The sequence below is a fragment of the Carcharodon carcharias genome, chromosome 1 (assembly GCF_017639515.1).
Source record: "Carcharodon carcharias isolate sCarCar2 chromosome 1, sCarCar2.pri, whole genome shotgun sequence".
Classification (NCBI taxonomy): domain Eukaryota; kingdom Metazoa; phylum Chordata; class Chondrichthyes; order Lamniformes; family Lamnidae; genus Carcharodon; species Carcharodon carcharias.
The window spans coordinates 33,055,626-33,078,730 of NC_054467.1; the positions used below are offsets into that span (position 1 = coordinate 33,055,626).

At 42.2% G+C, this 23,105-nt stretch overlaps 1 protein-coding gene and 1 pseudogene across 1 annotated transcript in view; both read right to left on the reverse strand.

Annotated features, from left to right (window-relative positions):
• Positions 1 to 23,105, reverse strand: part of inpp4b (inositol polyphosphate-4-phosphatase type II B) — a 900,896-nt gene that overhangs the window by 515,514 nt on the left and 362,277 nt on the right. The window lies entirely within an intron of this gene.
• LOC121285869 lies at positions 6,318 to 6,496 on the reverse strand (annotated as a pseudogene).

A 23,105-nucleotide genomic window follows, 5' to 3' on the forward strand; every position in this document is an offset into this window, starting at 1 on the left:
GCTTGTCTGGTAGGTAAAGACCTGCCTGTGTGCCCCCCTAAAAATGATGTGGTGCGGCCTGCAAAGCCTGGTGCCGATGGCCATGTGTGCTGCCCGAAGCATGGTAGGCAAACAAACCTCAAAGCCCTGAGCGAAGTGCAGCTCTCCAGGTGTACGTCGCTTACGTACAGTTGTGAAACACGTCAGCATGACTGGATGATCCAGCATGGGGGATGATTTCGGTGAGCAGGGCTTATAAAGAGATGCTAAAGTATTGAAATGAGATTCCTGATGTGCAGCGGCAGGAAACACAGCCATTGACAGGTGGAGCAAACAATTGCAAACTGGTTTCATGACGGTGTGAGACCAATTTTTGGCCAACTTGCGTCTCTCCACTCTTTCCCCCCCCAACGATGCTCAACGCCATCAGGGCTAGGAAATTCTGGCCAATGTCTTTTCAGTGCCTCATGCTCAGTAGTCCCTTGGTTCTCTGGTATTTTTGGGACAATTGCTGTATCTCTCTCGGTGAAGACAAACACAAAAGTATTTGTTTCATTTCTCTGCCATTTCCTTATTCCCCATTATAAATTCTCCTGACTCTTGCTGTAATGTGTCCACATTTGTCTATGCTAATCTTTTCCCTTTTAAATAGTATAGAAACTTTTACAGTTGCTTTTATGTTTCTCACCATTTTACACTCATATTCTATTTTCTCTTTCTTTATCAGTTTCTTGAACTTCCTTTGCTGAATTCTAAAAAGCTCTCAATCTTCAAGTTTACTACTTTTTTAGTCACTTTCTAAGCCTCTTCCTTTAATCTAATGCAAGCTTTAACTTCTCTTGTTAGCAAAAGTTGCATAATTTTTCTTGTTGGGTTTTTGTTCCTTAAAATATTTGATGTAAATCATGTATTAATTCTTTAATTGCTACCATTGTCTGTCTACCATCATAACTTCTAATGTAGTTTCCCAAACCACCACAGCCAACTTGCCCCTTCATAGTTTCCCTTGTTTAGATTTAAGATCCTAGTTTCAGATTGAACTACATCTCTTTCAAACTTAATGCAAAATTCTATCACATTGTGATTCACTCTTGCCTAAAGGCTTCTTTACAGCAAGATTATTGATCATCCCTTTTTCATTACATAATAATACATCAAAAATAGCCTGTTCCTCATACTGTTCTAGAAAACCATTTCATATACATTCCAGGAATTCGCTCTCCACAGCATTATTGCGAATTAGGTTTACCCAGGCTAAATGTAGATTGAGGTTCCCCATGATTACTTTATTATTCTTGTTACATGTACCTCTAATTTCCATGCTCTACATTATCACTAATGTTAGGTGGCCTATTACTAACTCCCAGCAATGTTTGTTGCTCCTTGGTGTTTCTTAGCTCCACCAAAACTGATTCTACATCTTGATCTTCCAATCTAAGATCCTCTCTCACTAGTGTACTGATCTCATCCTTTATTAATAGTGTTACCCCATCTCCTTTTCCTTTTTTTGCCAATCCTTCCTAAATGTCGAATAGTCTTGAATATTCAGTTCCCAGCCATGGACACCCTGCATCAATATCTATGTTACGGCAATTAGATCATACCCACTTACTTCTATTTGTGCCATCAATTCATCTACCTTGCTGTGAGTGCTGCATGCATTCAGATAGAATGCCTTTGATTCTGCCTTTCTAACGTTTTTCCACACTTTGACCCTATTTGATGCTGGCCTTTGTTTCCACTGTCTTCCAATATCGATTACGACTTTTCTTACAACCATTACCAGGTTTGTTTCTGTCCTGTCTGAATTCCCTCTCTGGTTCCCCCCCCCACCCCTGCCAAGCTAATATAAAACCTCCCAAACAACACCAAACAACACTAGCAAATCGCCCTGAAAGGACATTGAAGAATTCTGCTATGGACACCATGAAGTAGGCTTCCAGTCTGGAGTATGTTAACAGCAAATCTTTATTAACAACTCATGACTATGTCCATATTTACAGTAAAGGTATAAGTATGGAGTTGACTCCATTCCAGGTTTTAACCCAACTGTGTCCATCTCCAAACTGACCCTGGCTTTGGGTCAGATGTCTTCTTACATCACTGCATAGGCGGTACTGTACTCAGTCTCATATTAACATTTTATATATCAGACCCTTCTTTAGGCCAGCCTTACTGATAAGGGTCACATGGTCAGAACAACTGATCAACACCAAGTGTGGGGAATCTCATAAGGGGGTGGGGTTTTCAAAGCCTAGGGGAATATATTTTAGCCTTGCGAGAAGCATACAGCTAATCCAACAGCTCTGTAAATGAAGTTCACTGTTCATCTAAAGAAGCCTCTCAGTAGTACATCTCTACATCTGGCGATGAGGATAAATGATCCTGTTGCTACCTCTTGCCCTACAACTGAGAGTATCTTATTTTAAAGGAGGAAAGAAAGAAATAGAATATATACTCACCAGGATGCCTCTCTTCAGGAAGATCAACACATTCGACTCCTCCGCAGAGGACTGGAGTCAATACATCGAGCGCCTCGGGTTTTATTTCCAGGCCAACAAAATAGGGGCAGAGGCAAAGCATTCTCTTGAGCGTCTGTGGGATCCAAACCTACAACCTTATTTGCACTCTCACAGCCCCAAGCACCCCTGACTCCAAATTGTTCAGTGAGCTCGTGGACTTAGTGAAGAGCCATTTTCAGCCCAAACAATCGGTCACTATGCAAAGATTCTAATTTAATACAAGGGTGAGGGCCCCAGATGAATCGACTGCAATTCATATTGCTAAGCTGAAGCATTGTGATTTCAGAGCAACTTGAATGACATGCTATGGAATCAGTTAGTTTGAGGCATATCCAATGATGCCATTCAGCATCGATTGCTTGCAGAAGTCGATATAACCTTTAAAGGTGCAATGGAGATAGCACTGGTCATGGAAGGCACTGAAAAAGATTCTCAGGAGCTACAGATCTTGAAAAATGGCACCGTTTACCAGTTTGGCAGCCAGGTGTGGTGCCAAAACTGCTGAAGCAGCTGCGAAGCGGGAATCATTCCCAATCACCCAAAAATAAAAAAAAATACCGGAGGCAATTGCCCTGAAATTGAAATGTTACCGATGTGGGTGTAACCACACTCCTGAAACATGTAGATTTAAGGAAGCCGGGTGCTGTTACTGTGGCACAAGAGGACATTTGATAAAGCAGTGCAGAGCTTAGTCCAGAGTGCCAAGTAACTAGACATCAAAGATGTTAGAAGTACATAACATGAAAGGGCCTGAAGTAACTGATTCTAACATTCACTCTCTTTTTAATCTTAAAGCAGTCAAGGCAGACCCTATTACAGTCACACTCCACGTGAATGAGAAGCCTCTAGTTATGGAGGTGGATACAGGGCTATCAGCCTCAGTGATGGGTGAGCACACATTTCAGTGCCTGAGAGAAGGTACCCAACCCTTGAGCCTGGAGAAAACTTCTGCCCAGTTGAACACTTACATGGGAGGTGCAATTAAAGGAAAAGGCCTGTCATGGAACCTGTGAGCTATGGGCAGCAGTCAGCCCAGCTCCCAGTAATAATACTTGAAGGACCAAGCTTTCTGAGCTGTAATTGGCTAAAGAAATCGAGTTAATTTGGTCCGAGATTTTTCAAGTGCAGGCAGGAGGACTGCAAGCCAGTAGCTGATCATTAGCACCGTGATGTGTGGCTCCGTGATCGTATGGTGGTTAGTACTCTGCATTGTGGCCGCAGCAGCCTCAGTTCGAATACAAGTCACACCAGGAGGACTGCAAGGTTTGTTGAAAAAAATACGACAGTGTCTTTCTCAACAAACTAGTAAAAATAAAAGGCTTGCAAGCCAAGATTTATGCTGATCCAGAGGCAATTCCCCGATTTTTTTAAGGCAAGAACGGTACCGTATGCCTTAAGAGAAAAAGTGGATACTGAGTAAAACAGGTTGGAAGGACTAGGCATAATATAGCTGGTTCAATTTTCGGAATGGGCAGCACCTATCATTCTCATACTCGCATTTGCGGCAATTATAAACTAGCAGTTAATCAGGCCGCCAATTTGGATAAATATCCAATTCCAAGAATTGAAGACTTGAACGCAAAGCTGGCAGGAGGTCAAACCTTCACTAAGTTGTAAATGAGCCATGCATACCAGCAGCTCAAATTAGATAACACATCCCGGGGGTATGTCACAATAAACACACACAAAGGCCTATTCCAGGACACACGCCTACCTTTTGGCATGTCCTCGGCATATGCAATATTTCAAAGGATGATGGAGAGTCTGCTACAGGGACTACCACGGTTTATATTATACCTTGACGATGTCCTCATAACTGAATCGACAGAGGCTGAGCAATTAGCAAATTTAGAGGAGATATTAAAAAGATTTCTGGAAGCTGGAGTTCACCTAAAACAGGAGAAAAGCACTTTCCCAGCCACTGAGGTTACCTATCTGGGGCACCATGTAGACACACGAGGATTACACCCCGTGGAAAAAAAAAGGTTAAGGCAATAAAGGAGGCGCCTCCCCCGGCAAATATAATGGAACTCAAATCATTTTTAGGGATGGTAAACTACTACAGACGATTTTTACCCAATTTATCAATTGTACTGGCCCCCTTGCACAGACTGCTGAAGAAACAAGATCGTTGGTCCTGGAAGGCTCCACGGGAGGAAGCCTTCAACAAAGTAAAACAACTGCTGCACTCCTCAACCTTGTTAGTGTACTTCAACCCATCTAAAGAATTGATATTGACCTGCGATGCCTCTCCATGTTGTGTTGGTGCAGTGTCGTCCCATGAAATGGACAACAGCTCTGAGGCAAATAGGTTACGTATCATGAACCCTTTCAGTGGCCGATAAAGGTTATTCGCAGATCGAGAATGAAGGACTGTCAATAGCCTTCAGAGTTAAAAAAATTCCACCAGTACTTACATGGCAGGCACTTTGCTATCATCTCCGATCATGAACCGCTTTTGGGACTTTTCAAAGACAAAGCTATCCCGCCGATAACCTCGGCAAGAATTCAGCATTGGGCATTATTTCTGTCCGTCTACAAATGCCTTTCAAGCACCAACCTGGGATACACATAGCAAACGCAAACGCTCTTAGCCATCTGCCCTTGCAAGAAAGCATCATGTGTACTCACGTACGCCAAGAAATCTTCTTTGCATCAAATTTCTTAGACACATCACCCGTCTGTGTGAAGCAGATCAGGAAATGGGCCAATCGAGATCCGCTTCTGTCCGCTGTGAGAGACCAGATACTTACAGAATGGTTAAATGAGCCAGTCTCTGAGGAAATGAAACCATTTTTTACCCACAAATACAAATCAAGTTGTCAGGATGGCATCTTACTCTGGGGACCAAGATTAGTCATTCCTGTACCAGGCAGAGAACTGCTCCTAGCCGAATTACAGAGCACTCATCCTGCCAATTCCAAGATGAAAATGCTCGCCAGGAGTTGTGTGGCGTGGCTGGTATAGATGCAGATATCGAGAAGCTAGTCAAGCACTGTCAACAGTGCCAACTGCAGCAAAAATTGCCAGCCGCAGCCCCCCTACATCCTTGGGATTGGCCTGGCCGGCCATGGGTGCAGATCCATATGAACTACATGGGTCCATTCCTAGGCACAATGCTTTTGCTTCTAATTGACGCACAATCAAAATGGATGGAGATTTTTAAGGTGAAACCACTTACGATGCATGCTACCATCAAAAGGTTATACCAATGCTTTTTGACTCACAGATTGCCCGAAGTTATTGTATCAGACAATGGAGCCATATTTACAAGTGCAGAATTTCAGAACATCATCAGTCTAAAAGGCATTAAACACATCTGAACTGCGCCTTACCACCCAGCATCAAACAGACTAGCCAGGAGAGTCATTCAAACTTTCAAGTCAGGATGAAAAAAATGTCGGGAGGAGCCTTGGAAACCAAAGTTTCAGGCTTCCTTCTTAGCTGCAGCTCGAATCCGCGCGCAACCGCAGGAGTTCCACCAGCAGAACTGCTTATGAAACGTCGCCTCATAACGAGATTGAGTTTCATATTTCCAAATCTGCCAGGGAGGGTAGAGAAGAACCAAGGTAATCAGAAAACAAGCCATGATTTACATAGTAGAGCCCGGAAATTTGTGGTGGATGAAGTCGTATATGTAAGAAACTTCGGTGGTGATCCAAGTTAGATCACAGGGATTATTGTCTGAGAGACCGGACTCCTTTCATATCAAGTTGGTCAGATGGAAGGTCAGATCGTTCATAAACACACGGATCAACTTCATGAGCAGGGAGACACTTCCACAGTCAGTGTTGCCACCAAGGAATGTTTTTTTTTCGGAGCACCGGGACAAACAATCACCAGCAACTCCAAGAAACAAAAATTGTGCTTCCGAAATCTCTTGTTATCGATTCCGCATAGATAAAGCACAAGCACCTCATCCATGTGCTATTATCGAACCCATAAGCGCCGAAGTACCTGATCGACCTGTTATAGACATAACTGATGTCTTCTTGAATCAAATAGTAACGAAATGCCTGTTTCAAAAAAGGTACCCACTATAGCAGTTCCTGTTAGTATCGATCCTGTAGGAGAGCCTTAGGCCATAGAGTTACACTGATCTACCCGAAACAGAAAACCTCCTCAACGACTTGATTTGTAATTGCTGGGCCCAAATATATAATCTAAATTCATGACAAAGTGCAAGTGCGATTATTTCTAAGATTTTTGATACTGTTTTCTTTTTCACCTGTAGAAAGTAAGTTGTGTAAAGAATGTAAAACAAGGAATTAAAGGGGGAGGGATGTGATGATTATTGCTTTAAGGCCAGCCTTACTAAGTAAGGGTCACGTGGTCAGAACAGCCAATCAACACCAAGAGCGAGGAATCTCAAAGGGGTGGAGTTTTCCTAGCCTGGGAGATTGTATTGAAGGGTCATGAGAACTCGAAACGTCAACTCTTTTCTTCTCCGCCGATGCTGCCAGACTGCTGAATTTTTCCAGGTAATTCTGTTTTTGTTTTGTATTGTAGCCTTGCTAGAAGCAGGCAGCTATTCCAACAGCCCTGTAAATAAAGTTCATTGTTCAACTAAAAAAGCCTCTCGGTAGTGCACTTCTACACTTCTACTCCAGATATTGGTCCCAGTCCTGCTCGGATGTAACCATTCCACATGGTTTAGGTTCCACGTACCCCAGAAATGGCCTCAGAAACTTGAAGTCCTCCCTCCTGCACCATCTTTCCAGGCACATGTTTATTTGCTCTATCTTCCTATTGCTATTTTCACTAGCATGTGGCACTGGGAGTAATCCAGAGATTATTGCCTTTGAAGTCTTGTTTTTAAATCATTTTCCTAGCTCCCTAAAATCTGTTTTCAGGACGGCATCACTCTTTCTAGCTAAGTCGTTGGTACCAATGTGAAACATGATCCCTGGTTGTTGACCCTCCCCTAGAAGAATGTCCTGAGGCTGCTCAGTGTCATCCTTGACCCTAGCACCAGAGAGGCAACATACCATCCTGAAGTCACATCTACGGCCGTAGAAATGTCTGTCTAATCTCCGAACTATCGAATCCCCTACCACTATTGGTCTTCCATTCTTCTTCCCCCTCCAGTGCAGCTGAGCCACCTGTGGAGCCACGGACTTGGCTCTGGCTACACTCCAGAGAGCAAGCATTGCCCTCACCAGTATTCAAAACGGAAAACTGTTTAGTGAGCAAGATGGACTCAGGTGGCTCCTGCACTAGCTACCTGGTCCTTCTAGAATATCTGGCTGTCGCCCATTCCCTCTATGCCGGCTCTCTTTTAACCTGCGGTGCGACCACCTCCCATGTAGGGAGACCATCCAGCAAATCCCATCAGGTTTCGCTGCAGCCTACCAGGGGTTGCCTCATTCACAGGCACTCTGTCCTTGATCAGGGGACTTGGTATCAGGAAGGGGGGCCTGCTGAAAAGCACCCAACTGCCCTAGCTTCTGACCCTTCCCCGCTCTCTGGCAACCCCATCCCTATGACCCCCAAGCTGCCTATACTCACCTCTATTGATGGATCTATGGACAATCCCTCCTGCAGGCTTAGGTGTAGGATTGGCAGTGGTCACCAATCCTGGTGGGACTACCTGTACTGGAGAACTGCCAGTCTCTGATTAGCCAGCAGATCCTGTGGTGGGAGTTTCACTTTGTTCAGGGCTTAATTGAGTTGGAGGCCCAGTGCTGGCCACATAAGTGCCTGCCTCAAAATAGGTCTGGGCTGCCGGGAGAGATGGGGTGTTCCCACCAGTTTTCCAACCGGTGGGCAGGACACCCATCACCCATATCAAATACAAACATACGAAATAGAAGCAGAAGTGGGCCCTTTGATCCTTCAAACCTTCTCCACCATTCAATAAGATCAAGGCTGATATGTTTGTTCTTCAAATTCCACATTCCCTCGACTGCTGATGACCTTTGATTTCCTTGCCCAACAAGAATCTATTTACTTCTGCCTTAAATATATTCAGTGACCCCCTCCTCCACTGCCTTCTGAGGCAGAGTTCCAAAGTCACACAACACTCAGAGGAAAAAATTTCTCCTCATCTCTATCCTAGAAGGGCAGCCCCAACCCAATAGTGTCCCTTAGTTCTGGACTCACCCACAAGAGGAAACATCCTTTCCATGTCCACCTTGTCAAGGCCATTCATGATGTTATATAATTCAATTAAGTCAACCCTCACTCTTCTAAATTCCAGTGGAAACAAACCCAGTCTGTCTAACCTTTCCTCATATGACAATCACTCATTCCAAATATCAATCTAGTAAATCTCCCCTGAACCACCAATGCATTTACAACCCTCCTTAAATAAGGAGACCAAAACTACACACAATATTCGAGATGTGGTCTCACCAATGCCTTGTATAACTGAAGCTTATCATCCTTATTTTTATGTTCAATTCTTCTCATGATAAAGGATAGTATTCCATTAGCTTTCTTAGTTACTTGGTGTACCTGCATACCAACTTTTTGTTATTCATACACTAGAACACCTGGGTCCCTCTGCACCTTGGGATTCTGCAGCCATTCTCCGTTTAAGTAATATTCTTTTTTTATTTTTCCTGCCAAAGTGAACAACTTCACATTTTCTGATATCATACTCCATCTGCCAGATTTTTTCCTACTTACTGAACCTGTCTATATCTGTCTGCAGCCTCCTTATGTCCTCTTCACAACATGCTTCCCAACCTATCTTTCCGTCATCTGAAAATTTAGCTACCGTGCCTTCACTCCCCTCATCTAAGTCATTGATATAAGTTGTAAAAACTTGAGGCCCCAGCACAGACCCCTGCGGGACTTTTTCTTATTGGTTCACGGGATGTGGGCGTCGCTGGCCAGCCAGCATTTATTGCTCATCCCTAATTGTCCTTGAGAACTGAGTGGCTTGCTAGGCCATTTCAGAGGACATTTAAGAGTCAACCACATTGTTGTGGATGCAGAGTCACATGTAGGCCGGACCAGGTCAGGATGGCAGATTTCCTTTCCTAAAGGACATTAGGCACATCCTGCCAATCAGAAAATGACTCACTTATGCATACTCTCTGTTTTCTGCCAGCCAGCCAATCCTCTATCCAGGCTAATATGTTGCCCCCTACACTATGATCTTTTCTTCCTCAATAACCTTTGATGTGGCACCTTATCAAACATCTTCTAGAAATCCAAGTACAGCATGTCTACAGGATCCCCTTTATCCACAGCACATGCTACTCCTTCAAAGAACTCTAATAAATTGCTTAAACATGTTTTCCCTTTCACAAAACAATGCTGATTCTTCCCAATTACCGTGAGTTTCTCTAAGTGCCCATCCATAGCCTCCTCAATGATCGACTCTAACACCTTCTCCACGACAGATGTCATGCTAACTAGCCTATAGTTTCTTGTTTTCTGCCTCCCTCCCTTCTTGAATAGAGGGATTATATTTGCTACTTTCTAGTCTGACGGAACCTTTCCAGAATCTAGCGAATTTTGGAAAATTAACACCCATGGAGTCTTGTTACATGTGTAGCACTTTGGTGAGACCACACCTAGAACACTGTGCAACCATTTTGTCTGTATATCTATGGAAGGATATACTTACTTTGGTGGTGGTAGTACAACCAAATGTTACTGGCTTGGTTCCTGGGATGAGTTGGTTGTCCTATGATGAGAGGCTGAGAAAGTTGGGCCTGTGCCCTCTGAAAGTTAGAAGAATGAGAAGTGATTTCATTCAAATATTCAAGATTCTGAAGGGACTTGACAGGATAAACGTAGAGGTATGCGTGCCCCTGGCTGGGGAATATACAATACAGGAGTACAATCTCAGGATAAGGGGTCGATCATTTAGGTCTGAGACGAGAAGATATTTCTTCACGCAGAGGTTTGTGAATCTTTGGCATTGTCTACCCCGGAGGGTTGCGGGTGATCCATCAGTGAGTATATTTAAGGCTGAGAGAGAGAGATTTTGATCCCTCAGGGTATCACAAGATATGGAGGGTGGGTGGAAAAGCAAAGTTGAGGCATAAGATCAGCAATGACCATACTAAATGGCAGAGAAGGCTCGAGGGGCCATATGGTATACTCCTACTCCTATCTCTTATGGTAATTTCTAGTCAATGCTGAGGTCATAAGGATAGATAGCTGATGACTAGTTTCTAAAGCTATTGATGTTTACAATAGGAATTCATTCTCATGGCTCTGGGATTGGGCATTTTTTCAGACCATCGGATAACACCTGAATAAATATCAATGTTCGTGCTGCAGACTTCAGCTAATCCACATCAGTGATATTTAGATGCTTATGGTTACATACTGAAGTCACTGCACACAAAAGTATTGAGCCCACACAAGAGGAAATGCCAGTTGGGAAGGTTCATGGACCTCTGTAATAGGAGTCAGTTCTTTCTTAAAAATCATATAACAATCATCACTGCAACCAAACCACAGACATAAACAGAGAATTGAGATCAATACGAAACCTTAGGAAAGAATCATCTGTTGTCATTTTCCAAAGCTCCTGGTATTTCTACCATTTCCTTTGCTTTTTTATCAATTTTCTCCCTTCCTTGCTTCTTGCGAAGGGCATCACTTCTCACAGCAAGAGATTCTCAAAAGCTAGGATTTTCACAGTTTAAAAGAGCGAGAGGAGAGCTGGGATTTTCACAGTTTAAAAGAGCGAGAGGAGAGCTGGGATTTTCACAGTTTAAAACAGCGAGGTGTGCCAGGAGTTCGGAGTTCAGACATGGAGAGCAGATCTGCGTGAGAAGGGCTGCGGCGGCAGGAGATATAAACCGACAGCAGAGGAGGAGGCCCAACAGACAGAGAGCGCACTGGCGTCAGAAGCTCAGAAGGGGCGGGAGATAAAAAACTGGCAGCAGAGAGACCCTTCAACCTGTTTCTATCTGTCAGAGCCAAAGTGTGATGTCACAGGAAAACAGGTAGGTGATTGGTGGGTATCGTTTCCCCGTCTCTTTTGATTGGCCAAGTGGTTTGAATCAGGAGATGTTGGCCGGGATTTTCCAGCTCCATCATGGGTGGGACCCGCTGAGGGCAAGGCAGCGCCCCAGCCAGAAGTCCATTGACTTGTGGTGGGACCGGACGATCCAGATGGCGGGCGGGTGCGGAAAATCCCACTCGTTATTACAGCTGAAGAGTACAGGTAAGAAATTCACTTTTAAATATTTAACATCCAAATTAATTAATTAAGTAGAATAGAGGTGGCTGGGCAGGCGGTGTGTTGTAGCTGTATTATCTGGGGCCTGGTGGATGTCAGTGCGATCACATCTGCAGCATGCGTTGGCTGCTCAAGGAACTTCGGCTCAGAGTTGATGAGCTGGAGTCTGAGCTGCAGACACTGTGACACATCAGGGACGGGGAGAGTTACCTGGACACTGAGTTTCGGGGGCAGTCACACCCCTCAAATTAATTACATCAAATTTGGTCCGTGGTCAGGGACAGGAAGGTGTGACTGTGAGTGAGGCAAGCATGGGGATCCAGAATTTAGCTTTGGAGGAGCCTCGGCCGGTGCCCTTGTCCAATAAATACGAGGTTCTTGCTCCCGGTGTGGACGAGGGTACAGACCGCAGGCAGGATGAACAAACTAACCACAGCAATGTAGTACAGAGCGCCATTCAAATGGGAGGAGAAAAGAGAAATGTAGTAGTAATAGGGGATAGCACAGTTAGGGGAGTAGATACTGTTCACTGCAGCAAAGACAGAGAGTCCCGAAGGCTGTGTTGTCTACCTGGTGCCAAGGTTAAGGACATGTCTTCTGGGCTGGAGAGGAACTTGGAGTGGGAGGGGAAGGATCCAGTTGTCATGGTCCACGTAGGTACTAACAACATAGGTAGGACGAGGAAAGAAGTTCTGCTTCTCAAACAGCTCAGGACTAAATTAAAAGGCAGAACCACAAAGATAATAATCTCCGGATTACTACCTGAACCACATGCAAATTGGAGTAGGGTAAATTAGATTAGAGAGGTAAATGCATGGCTCAAAGATTGGTGTGGGAGAAATGGGTTCCGATTCATGGAGCACTGGCACCAGTACTGGGGAAGGAGAGAGCTGTTCCGTTGGAACAGGCTTCATTTGAACCATGCTGGGACCAGTGTCCTGGCAAATTGTATAACTCGGGTTGTATATAGGATTTAAACTAATTAGTGGGGGAGAGGGTTCAATTGAAGGGAAGTTTAAAAAATCAGAAAGAAACGAGAGAGCAGAGGTGCAGAGTAGTGAAGAGGCTAACAATAATCAAAGTGCCACAGGAAGGGGCAGAAAATATAAGCAGAAGAGTGCAGCAGAAATTAGAACCAGAATGAGTAATAATGGTAAAAAGTTGAAGCTTAAGGCTCTTTATCAGAATGCAGCATTTGTAAGAAGATAGATGAGTTAACGGCACAAGTAGAAATAAATGGATATGACTTGATAGTTATTATAGAGACGTGGTTGCAGGCTGACCAATATTCAAGGGTATTTGAACTTTCAGACAAATAGGCAAAAAGATAAAGGGGATGGGGTAGCTTTGTTAATAGAGGAAGGTATCAGTGCAGTGGTAACTAGTGATATAGGTGCAATAGATCGTGATGTGAAATTAGTTTGGGTGGAAATAAGGAATAGCAAGGGGAAGAAGTCACAGGTGGGAGTCATCTTAGGCCCCCGAAGAGTTCCTCACTGTAGAACAAAGTATAAATCTGGAAATAATGGAGGTGTATAAGAAGGGTGCTATAACTGTCATGGATGATTTTAATCTGCATATTGACTGTAAGTAACTCTGCTCCTTACAATGTAAACTCATTGCAATATCAAAGTGACCCCTAGTATAATTAATCAAGCAGAGACAAAGCCAGCTTTTGGCCAGTCTAGTCTGTGCTTTCTGTGGTATTGCTAGAAATTGAGGGAATTAGATGCCAGGTAATCCCAGCAACCATCCTGTCACACAGAATCATGGAACAGTATAGCAAAGGAGCCTTGCAACTGAAAGGAGGCGAGGACAGCTTCGAGCCTTTATGGCACTGCTTGTGGGCCAAGAGGAGCAGGAGCACTTGGCCCCCCTGCCTTATGTTGGACACTCCCATCAGACCCATCCTGTATACAAAGAGCACCCTGGGCCTATGTAAGGCCCCAAGCCAAGTGCGGAGGGTGTTTGGAAGCCAGTTACCAGTGGTGTCCAATATAAGTAAGTGTTAAGACTTTTATTGTTTAGCATTAATGACCTGGGTGTAGGTATTGGTGAATGATTGCACGTTTGCAAGATTGCAAGTTATGCACATGGGCATATCAAACATAGGTACATCCGAGATGGGAGAAAGTGCTAAACAATGGTGCAAAAGATAGAGATCTGGCTGCTTTTGCACATCAATCTCTAGATATTTGTGACTAATATGGTGAACAAGGTTCTAGGGTGTGTTCATAGGACAATCAACTATGAAATGAAGCATACTATTTCATCTCTATTCAAGACCTTGGTTGAGCCTCAGAATATGGTCTCCAATTTTGTCCTCTGGGGATGATGTTCCCCACAAGATATGCATGCGCAGTCTCACAACTACTTGGTAACAGGTACCATGTAGGCTGCTCACAAGTTGTCCTCTTCAAGACTCTGCAAAAAATATTCAAAGGCGCTTTGCATTCAAATGAACAGGCTGCACATAGTGAAAAAAATTAGAGGTGACTTTGCTGGGAAATATCAAGACTTGGGAAAAGGTGCAGGGGAGGGTTAATTCCCATTTTGTTAATTAAATAGACTCAATGGATGGGGATTTCTATACTTCAGAAAAGTGTAGATTTTGGGGTGGTCTAACCTAAATTTCTAAAATAATAAAGGGATTAGGCTGATTTTATGTAGACCAACCATTTCAACTGGATAAGTTAGGGAGGAACAGAGGCATGATTACAAGTGACACAAGGACAAAACTAGGTTAGATGTTAGGCGGGGCTTCTTTTCCCAGGGGACAATGAACCAGTGGAACAGTTACCAGCTTGTGCAGGAGCTAGACCCAATTCTGGTTAGCGTGGAGGTCAACCCCTACAAGAATTAGATATTCCATAATGTAAATCAGGCCAATATGATCTCCTGGACTAGTTTTTATAGCTTAAAGAGGTCAAAGGTGATTTTCCAATTTTTCCCCTGAAATTGGCGTGGATTTTTAACATTTTCATATCAGGATACTAAAGGGCTCTGGAAAGGTCGGAAGTATATGCATTGCAAGCATAGGTAAGAACAGGAGTAGGCCATTTGGCTGCTCGAGCCTATTCCAACATTCAAATAAATCAGTTGGCTGATCTGTACCTGAACTCCATCTACCCAGATTGGTTCTGTAACTCTTATTACACTTGCCGAATAAAAATTGACTAATTCCAGTTTTGAAACTTTCAACTGACTCCACTTCAACAGCTTTTTGAAGAAGGCTCAAATTTCCACTATCTTTTGTGTAAAGAAGTGTTTCCTGGCATCATGCCTGATTAGCTAAGCTCTAATTTTCATGTCGTACCCCTTGTTCTAAACTCTGCCACCAGAGAAAGTAGTTCATTTTTATCTACCCTATCAAATCCTCTAAGCATCTTATAATACGTCAATTAAATCACCTTTTAACTTTCTATGTCAGAAGCAGCTGTGCCTTCAGCGACCAAGGCTCTTAAGTCTATAATTCCCTCCCTACACTTCTCTAGCTTTCTAGCTTTGTCTCTCCTAACTTCTTAAACCTACCTCTTTCACCAAGTTTTTGGTCACCTTTTATCTTTTAGGAATATAGGAGCAAGCGTAAGCCATTAAGCCCATCAAGCCTGCTCCGCCATTCAATATGATCATGGCTGATCATCTACTTCAATGCCTTTTTCCACACTATCCCCATATCTCTTTATGTCATTGGCACTAAGAAATCTGTTAATCACTACTTTAAACGTACTCAATAATGAGTTTCCACTGCCCCCTAGGGTAGAGAATTCCAAAGATTCACAACTCTCTGGGCAAAAGAATTTCTCCTCATCTCAGTTCTAAGTGGCTCCCCCCTTATTTTGAAATTGTGTCCCCAGGTTCTAGACTCCCCAGCCAGAGGAAACATCTTACCTGCATCTACCCTGTTTATTCCTTTAACTAATTTGTATGTTTCAATGAGATCACCTCTCATTCTTTGAAACTCTAAAGAATACAGACCCTGCTTCCCCAATCTCTCTTCATAAGACAGTCCGTCATCCCCAGAACAAGTTACGTGAATCTTTGTTGCTCTCCCTCTATGGCAATAATATCCTTCCTGAAGTAAGAGAACCAAAACTGCACACAGTTCCCCAGGTGCAGTCTAACCAAGGTTCCATACAATTGAAGCAAGACTTCGCTACTCCTGTACTCAAATCCTCTTGCAATTAACGCCAACATACCATTAGCATTCCTAATTGCCTGCTGCACCTGCCTGTTAGCCTTCAGTAACTTATTGACAAGGGCACCCAGATCCCTTTGTAACTCTTTCGAGTACAAACCCGTTTCCATCTGTTTCAGATGAAGTTACATTGTTTCATAGTTTGCCATTGTGAGATTTGAACTCTTGATCTTGGGGTTACAAACCCAGTACCATAACCACTTGGCTATTTAGGCCAAGCCAGATCCCTTTGTACATCTACACTTTCAAATTGCTTGGCCTGACTAGCCAAGTGGTTATGGTACTGGGTTTGTAACCCCAAGATCAAGAGTTCAAATCTCACATTGGCAAAACTATGAAACAATGTAACTTCATCTGAAACAGATGGAAACGGGTTTGTACTCGAAAGAGTTACACTTTCAAATTTCTTACCATTTAAGAAATACTCTGCACATCTGTTCCTCCTACCAATGTGCGTAACCTCACATTTTTTCCACATTATATTCCATCTGCCAATTCTTGCCCACTCACTAATCTGTCAAAATCCCCTTTGCATCTTCCTCACAACATACATTCCCACCTAGTTTTGTGTCATCTGTGAATTTGGAAATATTACACTTGGTCTCCACATCCAGATCATTGATATATATTGTGAACAGCAGGGGCCCAAGTACTGATCCCTGCGGTACCCAACAAGTGACAGCCTGTCAATGTGAGAATGACCCGTTTATTCCTACTGTATGTGGCTCGGTGTCAAATATTATTTCAAATCACTCCTGTGAAGCGGCTTCTGACAATTTATTATGTCAAAGAGCTATATAAATGCAAGGTGTTATTGTACAGTCACAGATACAGTGTAGACAGCATACTGGCTGACACTGGAGATGTATCCAGGGTTATCTCAGAAGAGATCGACTGCATAGATTTGTAAGCCATGCTGAGTTTAACGCTATATTGCAGAATGTGGAGGTCTTTTTGAAGGAGACAGGACAATTTTGCTGTGACATTTCTGCTAAGCTTCTGTCTGCTTAGAAACTTCTTTAGCACCATTACAGGATAGTTGTGTTTTGTACAAGAGATCTTAGAGACAGATTTCATACCATCACTACTCTGTTTAGACTAGTTTATGGTGTGTAACACTATAGAAAAGGGAGTTCTGTAATGCCTTAATGCACTGTGTGGCAAGTAAACAGCCATATGTAGGAAACCCATCTGAAATAGGCAGCATCTTACAAATGACAGGACAATGACATGCAAGAGTTGTAATATTGCTTCCCATGTCATCTTTAGCCTTTATACCATGTGTACATCAGTTCTAATTACCATCCATATAAATGGGTTTCTAGGCACTGGGCAATGTATAGAAGAAAGTTGAAAGGGCCAGTAATAAGAATTTAACAGTTTTTAGGTCATTTCTGTCATGTTATTCTCAAATTGTTTTGTGTTTTTTTCTCAACAGTTATTTAAGCTACCATGGTTTTCTTGTTGTCCTTTTTTCTTGGTTGCAGCACCATTTCTAGCATTGAGTACTTCACAATGGGAATCTGTCTACCGCAGCTGTTAGTAAGAAGAGGACCACCAATAGGGAAGGCCAGATGGCAAGAGGTCTGCTTTGTCCACCACCTGTGTCAGCAGAACCTGTACTACATCCAGAAACAGAGGGGAGCATTACTCAATTTAATAGAGCATGGTGCATGTAGAGGCACTATTTCTTTAGATAGACTGTGATATATGACTAGTTAGTTCTTCAGAAGCCTCTCAGTTCCTCAGAAGCATGCCAAAGCAACGGTCAGTGAGCAATGCCTGTTTGGTGGCATTTTGGCAGGCATGGCCAATGATATTTTCAGGCATTGTTATACTTACCAGGCAACGATGTTGAGGAGTTTCACAGAGTCAGAGTAAAACTGGATCCAGAGATATACTTATTGTCTGCCATCCACATACTTTTTTCTAATACACATAATATGACTACAGTAATAAAGTCAGTGACCCATCTCAGTACAAAGACTGGAGGAAGGAGTGAATAGTCTGGTCAAAGAGTGAGTTGAAGTAAAAGGGCCAGAAACCTTGGCCATGGAGTGAGAACTGAAGGGCTAGAGTCCGAAACTTGTCTTTTGGAAGAGGACTTAAGAGGCAAAGTCAATTTCCCAGCCATACAGATACAACTGGAGGGAGGCGGTCACAAAGCACTGTCACAAAGAGGGAGCTGGAACAAGAGAGTCAGAAACCTAGTCAGAGAGGCAGAATTGGGAGCATATCCTGTCGTAGCACATAAAAAATAGTAGAAAGATGTAGAAAACTCATTGGACAAAATAGAAAGGAGAAGTAATAATACCATGAGAGAAAAGGCTTGAGGGAAAAACAGCAAGTTATAAATATTATAGTATAAGCTTATGGTCACAAGTGAAAACACAAAACAAAACCATAGAATCAGCTTAGTTGTTTTGTGACATTTTCTCTTGGTCTGCCAGCTTGTGTGTACATGTGGTAAAGTCAGAACTAAAATAAAGAATAAAATGTGTGACCTACAGGAAAAGCTGATCGAGATATGGGATCACTGCAAACTTAAGAGAAAATGTCAGTAAGTTCAGTATATGTTCATTCAGCTGAAACATTCAGAAAGGAACACAGATTTTTAGTCACACAGGGAAACAGAAGGATACAAGCTCACCAGCGAAGTCTTAATCCCTAGGTTGGAACATAGGGTTAATTGGCGGGACAAATAGACAGGCTGCTGATATTTTCCTGCTCTGGCCCTCTTATGAAATGATGGCATAATAATGCTAAGGGTAACAAGTAAGATTGGAAATTCCTCTTTTAAAGAAATATTGGAGATACTTGTTTCTTGCTATAAGTGATGAACTCCAACCAAATTGAATATTTCAAGATGCCCCCTGTTTCTGTGGTTGTTATTAGTAGATCGTAAATATACATGGCAAAGAAAAAACCTCATAAAAGCTTATGAACACATTCAAATACAAAAGATGCACAGCTCCAAAAAAAAAGCTATGGCACCAATAAATAACAGCAACTCCAATACAGTCTTGAAAAGAGGCCTTTGTCATAGGGTTATGCTGACAAAATAAGTTTAAAAAATATGTTTTTTATCATAGGATTCCAGAAGATGCATCAGTGTTTCAGGATTCCTTTTATGTGAAAAATCAAACCTAATGTTTTTCCCTATGATGTGAAAACAAGTGGTTACACTGAGTGCACCGCAGGACATACATTATTTACTCTAACTTTAGTTGCATCCATTAGTAGTGTTGCAGAGAAAACAAATACACAAAAGTGCATTTTTGCAGTGGTAGATGCAGAATTTTGTAAAGGGGGAAAATAAGCACTGCAGATACAGGGATAGATTTCTGCTTTGGGCACAATCGGCAATTCTGGAGCAAATTGGACCCAAAATTATGCCTGTTTTGAGAAGTGTTTTCTCACCCTCCTCCCCCCTGGGGGTTTCCTTTCACATTCATTTGCATATTGACATTTTGCAAATCTGTCACGAACCAGCACAATCAGGCAGCATTTTATAACGTGTTTTTTTTAAAATTTACTTTATTCCTTGATGTATTTAAGAGCAGTAACTTGTTAAAATTTGATTAATACAGTAGAAAATGGGTTCAATCACAAAAATTAGCATTTTGAATCATTGTTAATCCATTACCCATGAAAAACCCATCTTAGATTACTAAAAATGACGTTTAATAAATATATAAAACTATTTTGCTCCACCTGCTCCACCCCCACCAACAGTATAAAACCCATCACAATTCTACCTCTCTTCAGCTCTGAAGACGAGTCATACGGACCCGAAACGTTAACCTTGTTTCTCACTCCACAAACACTGCCGGACCTGCTGAATTTTCCCGGCATTTTCTTTTTTTATTTCAGATTTCCAGCATCTGCAGTATTTTGCTTTTACAGCACTACTTTCTTGTTCGATTAGGGTAGTGCTAAGCTCCTCAGTAAAAAATTTTTAAAGTTCATTCACAACCTTTCAAAACATACCTTTTTGTGTCCTTGGTCCCAAAAGATTCAGCTTGTTTACTTAGGAGCTTCAAAAATTGAGCGGAATTAGTGAAAACTTCCAATGGTGATTAATTCAATTTGGAGGCATGGCGAGTTGTGTGGCCACATCCTACTTCTAACATAATACATAATACTGTCATGAAGCTATTAATGTATATAATGTTTTTGGAATTTTTTTTTAAATAGATGTTTAGTCTGTGTATGTGTGTTAACTGGATTAAAGCCAGCTAGTCTGGGTGCTTTGATGTATAGTAGTTTTGAGATGTAAACAGAGAGATAAAGAGTACATTTGCGTTTTGTTGAATAAAGCATTCAAGAAGGGGAGTGAAATCTTGCACCTAACTAGGAGACACCAAGAAATGTTTATACTACTAATAAAATTGGTACTATGAAAGGAATTTTATTGTTAGAAGAGGTGGAGTTCAAAGGGTGATACAGTGAGAATTTGCATTCAAAGGGCAAGCTGGGTATAACCTGAGAAGAGTTTGTGTGTGAAAGGCAGAAGCATGTAAGATCAAAGCCTGTAAGCCTACAACTGGCTTCAAGGGAACTAAATTGAAAGGAACCTCATTTTGAATTTGTAAAGTGAAATGCTTTGCCTGATGTCTGCTTAAAGTCTATCGGTTGTTGTTGCCGTAGTGAAGGTTAATTTGGGAATTTGTTAAAAGTTATGATAGTAGTAATTTATAGCCATGTGTATATGTTTAATTTTTTTGTAAATTAATAAATGTCTCATTTAGTTTGATATAAAAACCTATCGAGAACTGATGGTCTTAGTCCTGAATTTAGAGTTGCTTCTCAAAAATACCAGTTGAAAATATAGATTATGACGGTTTTTTCAAGTTTCCCTCTGGGATTTTAAATAACAGCCTTTTACCAACTGCTGTGTAATAACAATACTATTCAAACAAGTACAAAATATTTCATAAGCTCAGGTTGTGCTGAATGCAACTTGCATTTAAAATTGTACAATTTTTTATGCTACTTAAACTGATATCCGGAAAATTGCACCAAAAAAACCCAGCAACATTATGTGAAACACCAGAGCACAAAGGTTAATTTTTATAGAAGATAAACCTTGTATTGCACTCCTCAAAGTTTCGATGTTGACACTTTGGAGTTATTTTCTAGCATTTTAGAATATATTGTCTGATGCCAAAAATTATTTGTAACCCCTTTGGAATAAATTAACAAAGAAAAGTACAGCACAGGAACAGGCCTTCGGGTTACAGCACAGGAACAGGCCCTTCGGCCCTCCAAGCCTGCGCCGATCATATTGCCCGTCAACTAAAACATTTTGCACTTCCGGGTCCGTATCCCTCTATTCCCATCCTATTCATGTATTTGTCAAGCTGCCTCTTAAACACCACTATCGTACCTGCTTCCACCACCTCCTTTGGCAGCAAATTCCAGACACTCACTACCCTCTGCGTAAAAAACTTGCCCCGCACATCTCCTCTAAAGTTTTCTCCTCTCACCTTAAATCTATGTACCCTAGTAATTGACTCTTCCACCCAGAGAAAAAGCTTCTGACTATCTACTCTGTCCATGTCACTCATAATTTTGTAAACTTCTATCAAGTTGCCCCTCAATCTCCGTCACTCTAGTGAGGAGTTTCTCCAACCTCTCCTCATAGCTAATAACCTCCAGACCAGGCAGCATCTTGGTAAACCTCCTCTGCAACCTCTCCAACGCCTCCATATCCTTCTGGTAATGTGGTGACCAGAAGTGCACGCAATATTCCAAGTGTGGCCTAACCAAGGTTCTGTACAGCTGCAGCATGACTTCCTAGCTTTTATACTCAATACCCCTGCCAATGAAGGCAAGCATGCCATATGCCTTCCTGACTACCTTAGCCACCTGCGTTGCCACTTTCAGTGACCTGTGGACACCCAGATCCCTCTGCCCGTCGATGCACTTAAGGGTTCTGCCATTTACTGTATAATTCCTGCCTGTATTAAACCTTCCAAAATGCATTACCTCGCATTTGTCCGGATTAAACTCCATCTGCCATTTCTCCGCCCAAGTCTCCAACCGATCTATATCCCATTGTATCCTTTGACAATCCTCTTCACTATCTGCAACTCTTCCAAACTTAGTGTAGTCTGCAAACTTACTAATTATCCCAGTTACATTTTCCTCCAAATCATTTATGTATATTACAAACAGCAAGGGTCCCAGCAATGATCCCTGCGGAACTCCACTAGTCACAGCTCTCCATTCAGAAAAGCACCCTTCCACTGCTACCCTCTGTCTTCTATGACCAAGCCAATTCTGTATCCATCTTGCCAGCTCACCTCTGATCCCGTGCAACTTTACCTTCTGTACCAGTCTGCCATGAGGGACCTTGTCAAAGGCCTTACTGAAATCCATGTATATAACATCCACTGCCCTTCCATCGTCGATCATCTTTGTCACTTCCTCGAAAAACTTGATCAAGTCAGTGAGACATGACCTCCCCTTCACAAAACCATGCTGCCTCTCACTAATACTGCTTCCAAATGGTAGTAAATCCTGTCACAAAGAATCTTCTCCAATAATTTCCCTACCACTGACGTAAGGCTCACCAGCCTGTAATTTCCTGGATTAGCCCTGCTACTCTTCTTAAACAATGGAACAACATTGGCCATTCTCCAGTCCAGATGTTTGAAGTATTAAAGTGAGTTACAGTTGATTAAATTTTTGGATCAAAGGAAGGTAACGGATAGCACAACAGAAGGTTGCTAATGTTAATTTGGGATGATTTATCCTATAATAACAGCAGCTCACTGTAATAACACAGGTATTGTAATATTGGAAATGACTCTAGTCTCACCACATAGGGCTCACTAATTCACTCGATCTTTCAAACATTATCCATTCACCTATCTACTGCTAACCTCCCAACGTGCACAAATATTCAACATTCATGGATTTCTGCAGAAATGTGTATTACTGCATGCACTTCCAAAAAACAGAACATTGTGGGGTGACTTGGAAAAGGTATTTCGGTTTGTTTTTGAAAAGCAATAATTTCATCAGCAAGTGTTATGATTGCTGGGGAAATCACAAAGTTAGCAGGAATCAGTGACAGCGTGTATACATTAATTACAGACATATAAAAAAGGCACTCTCCCAATATACATTAAAAGATTCATTTTACTCTTAGGGTTGCAAGAAATTCCTCATTGGGTCTCTTTTATTCTTTGGACTGTTTTTTGTTTCAATGATGCACACAGGCTGTCGACATTGCAACTGAGCTAAC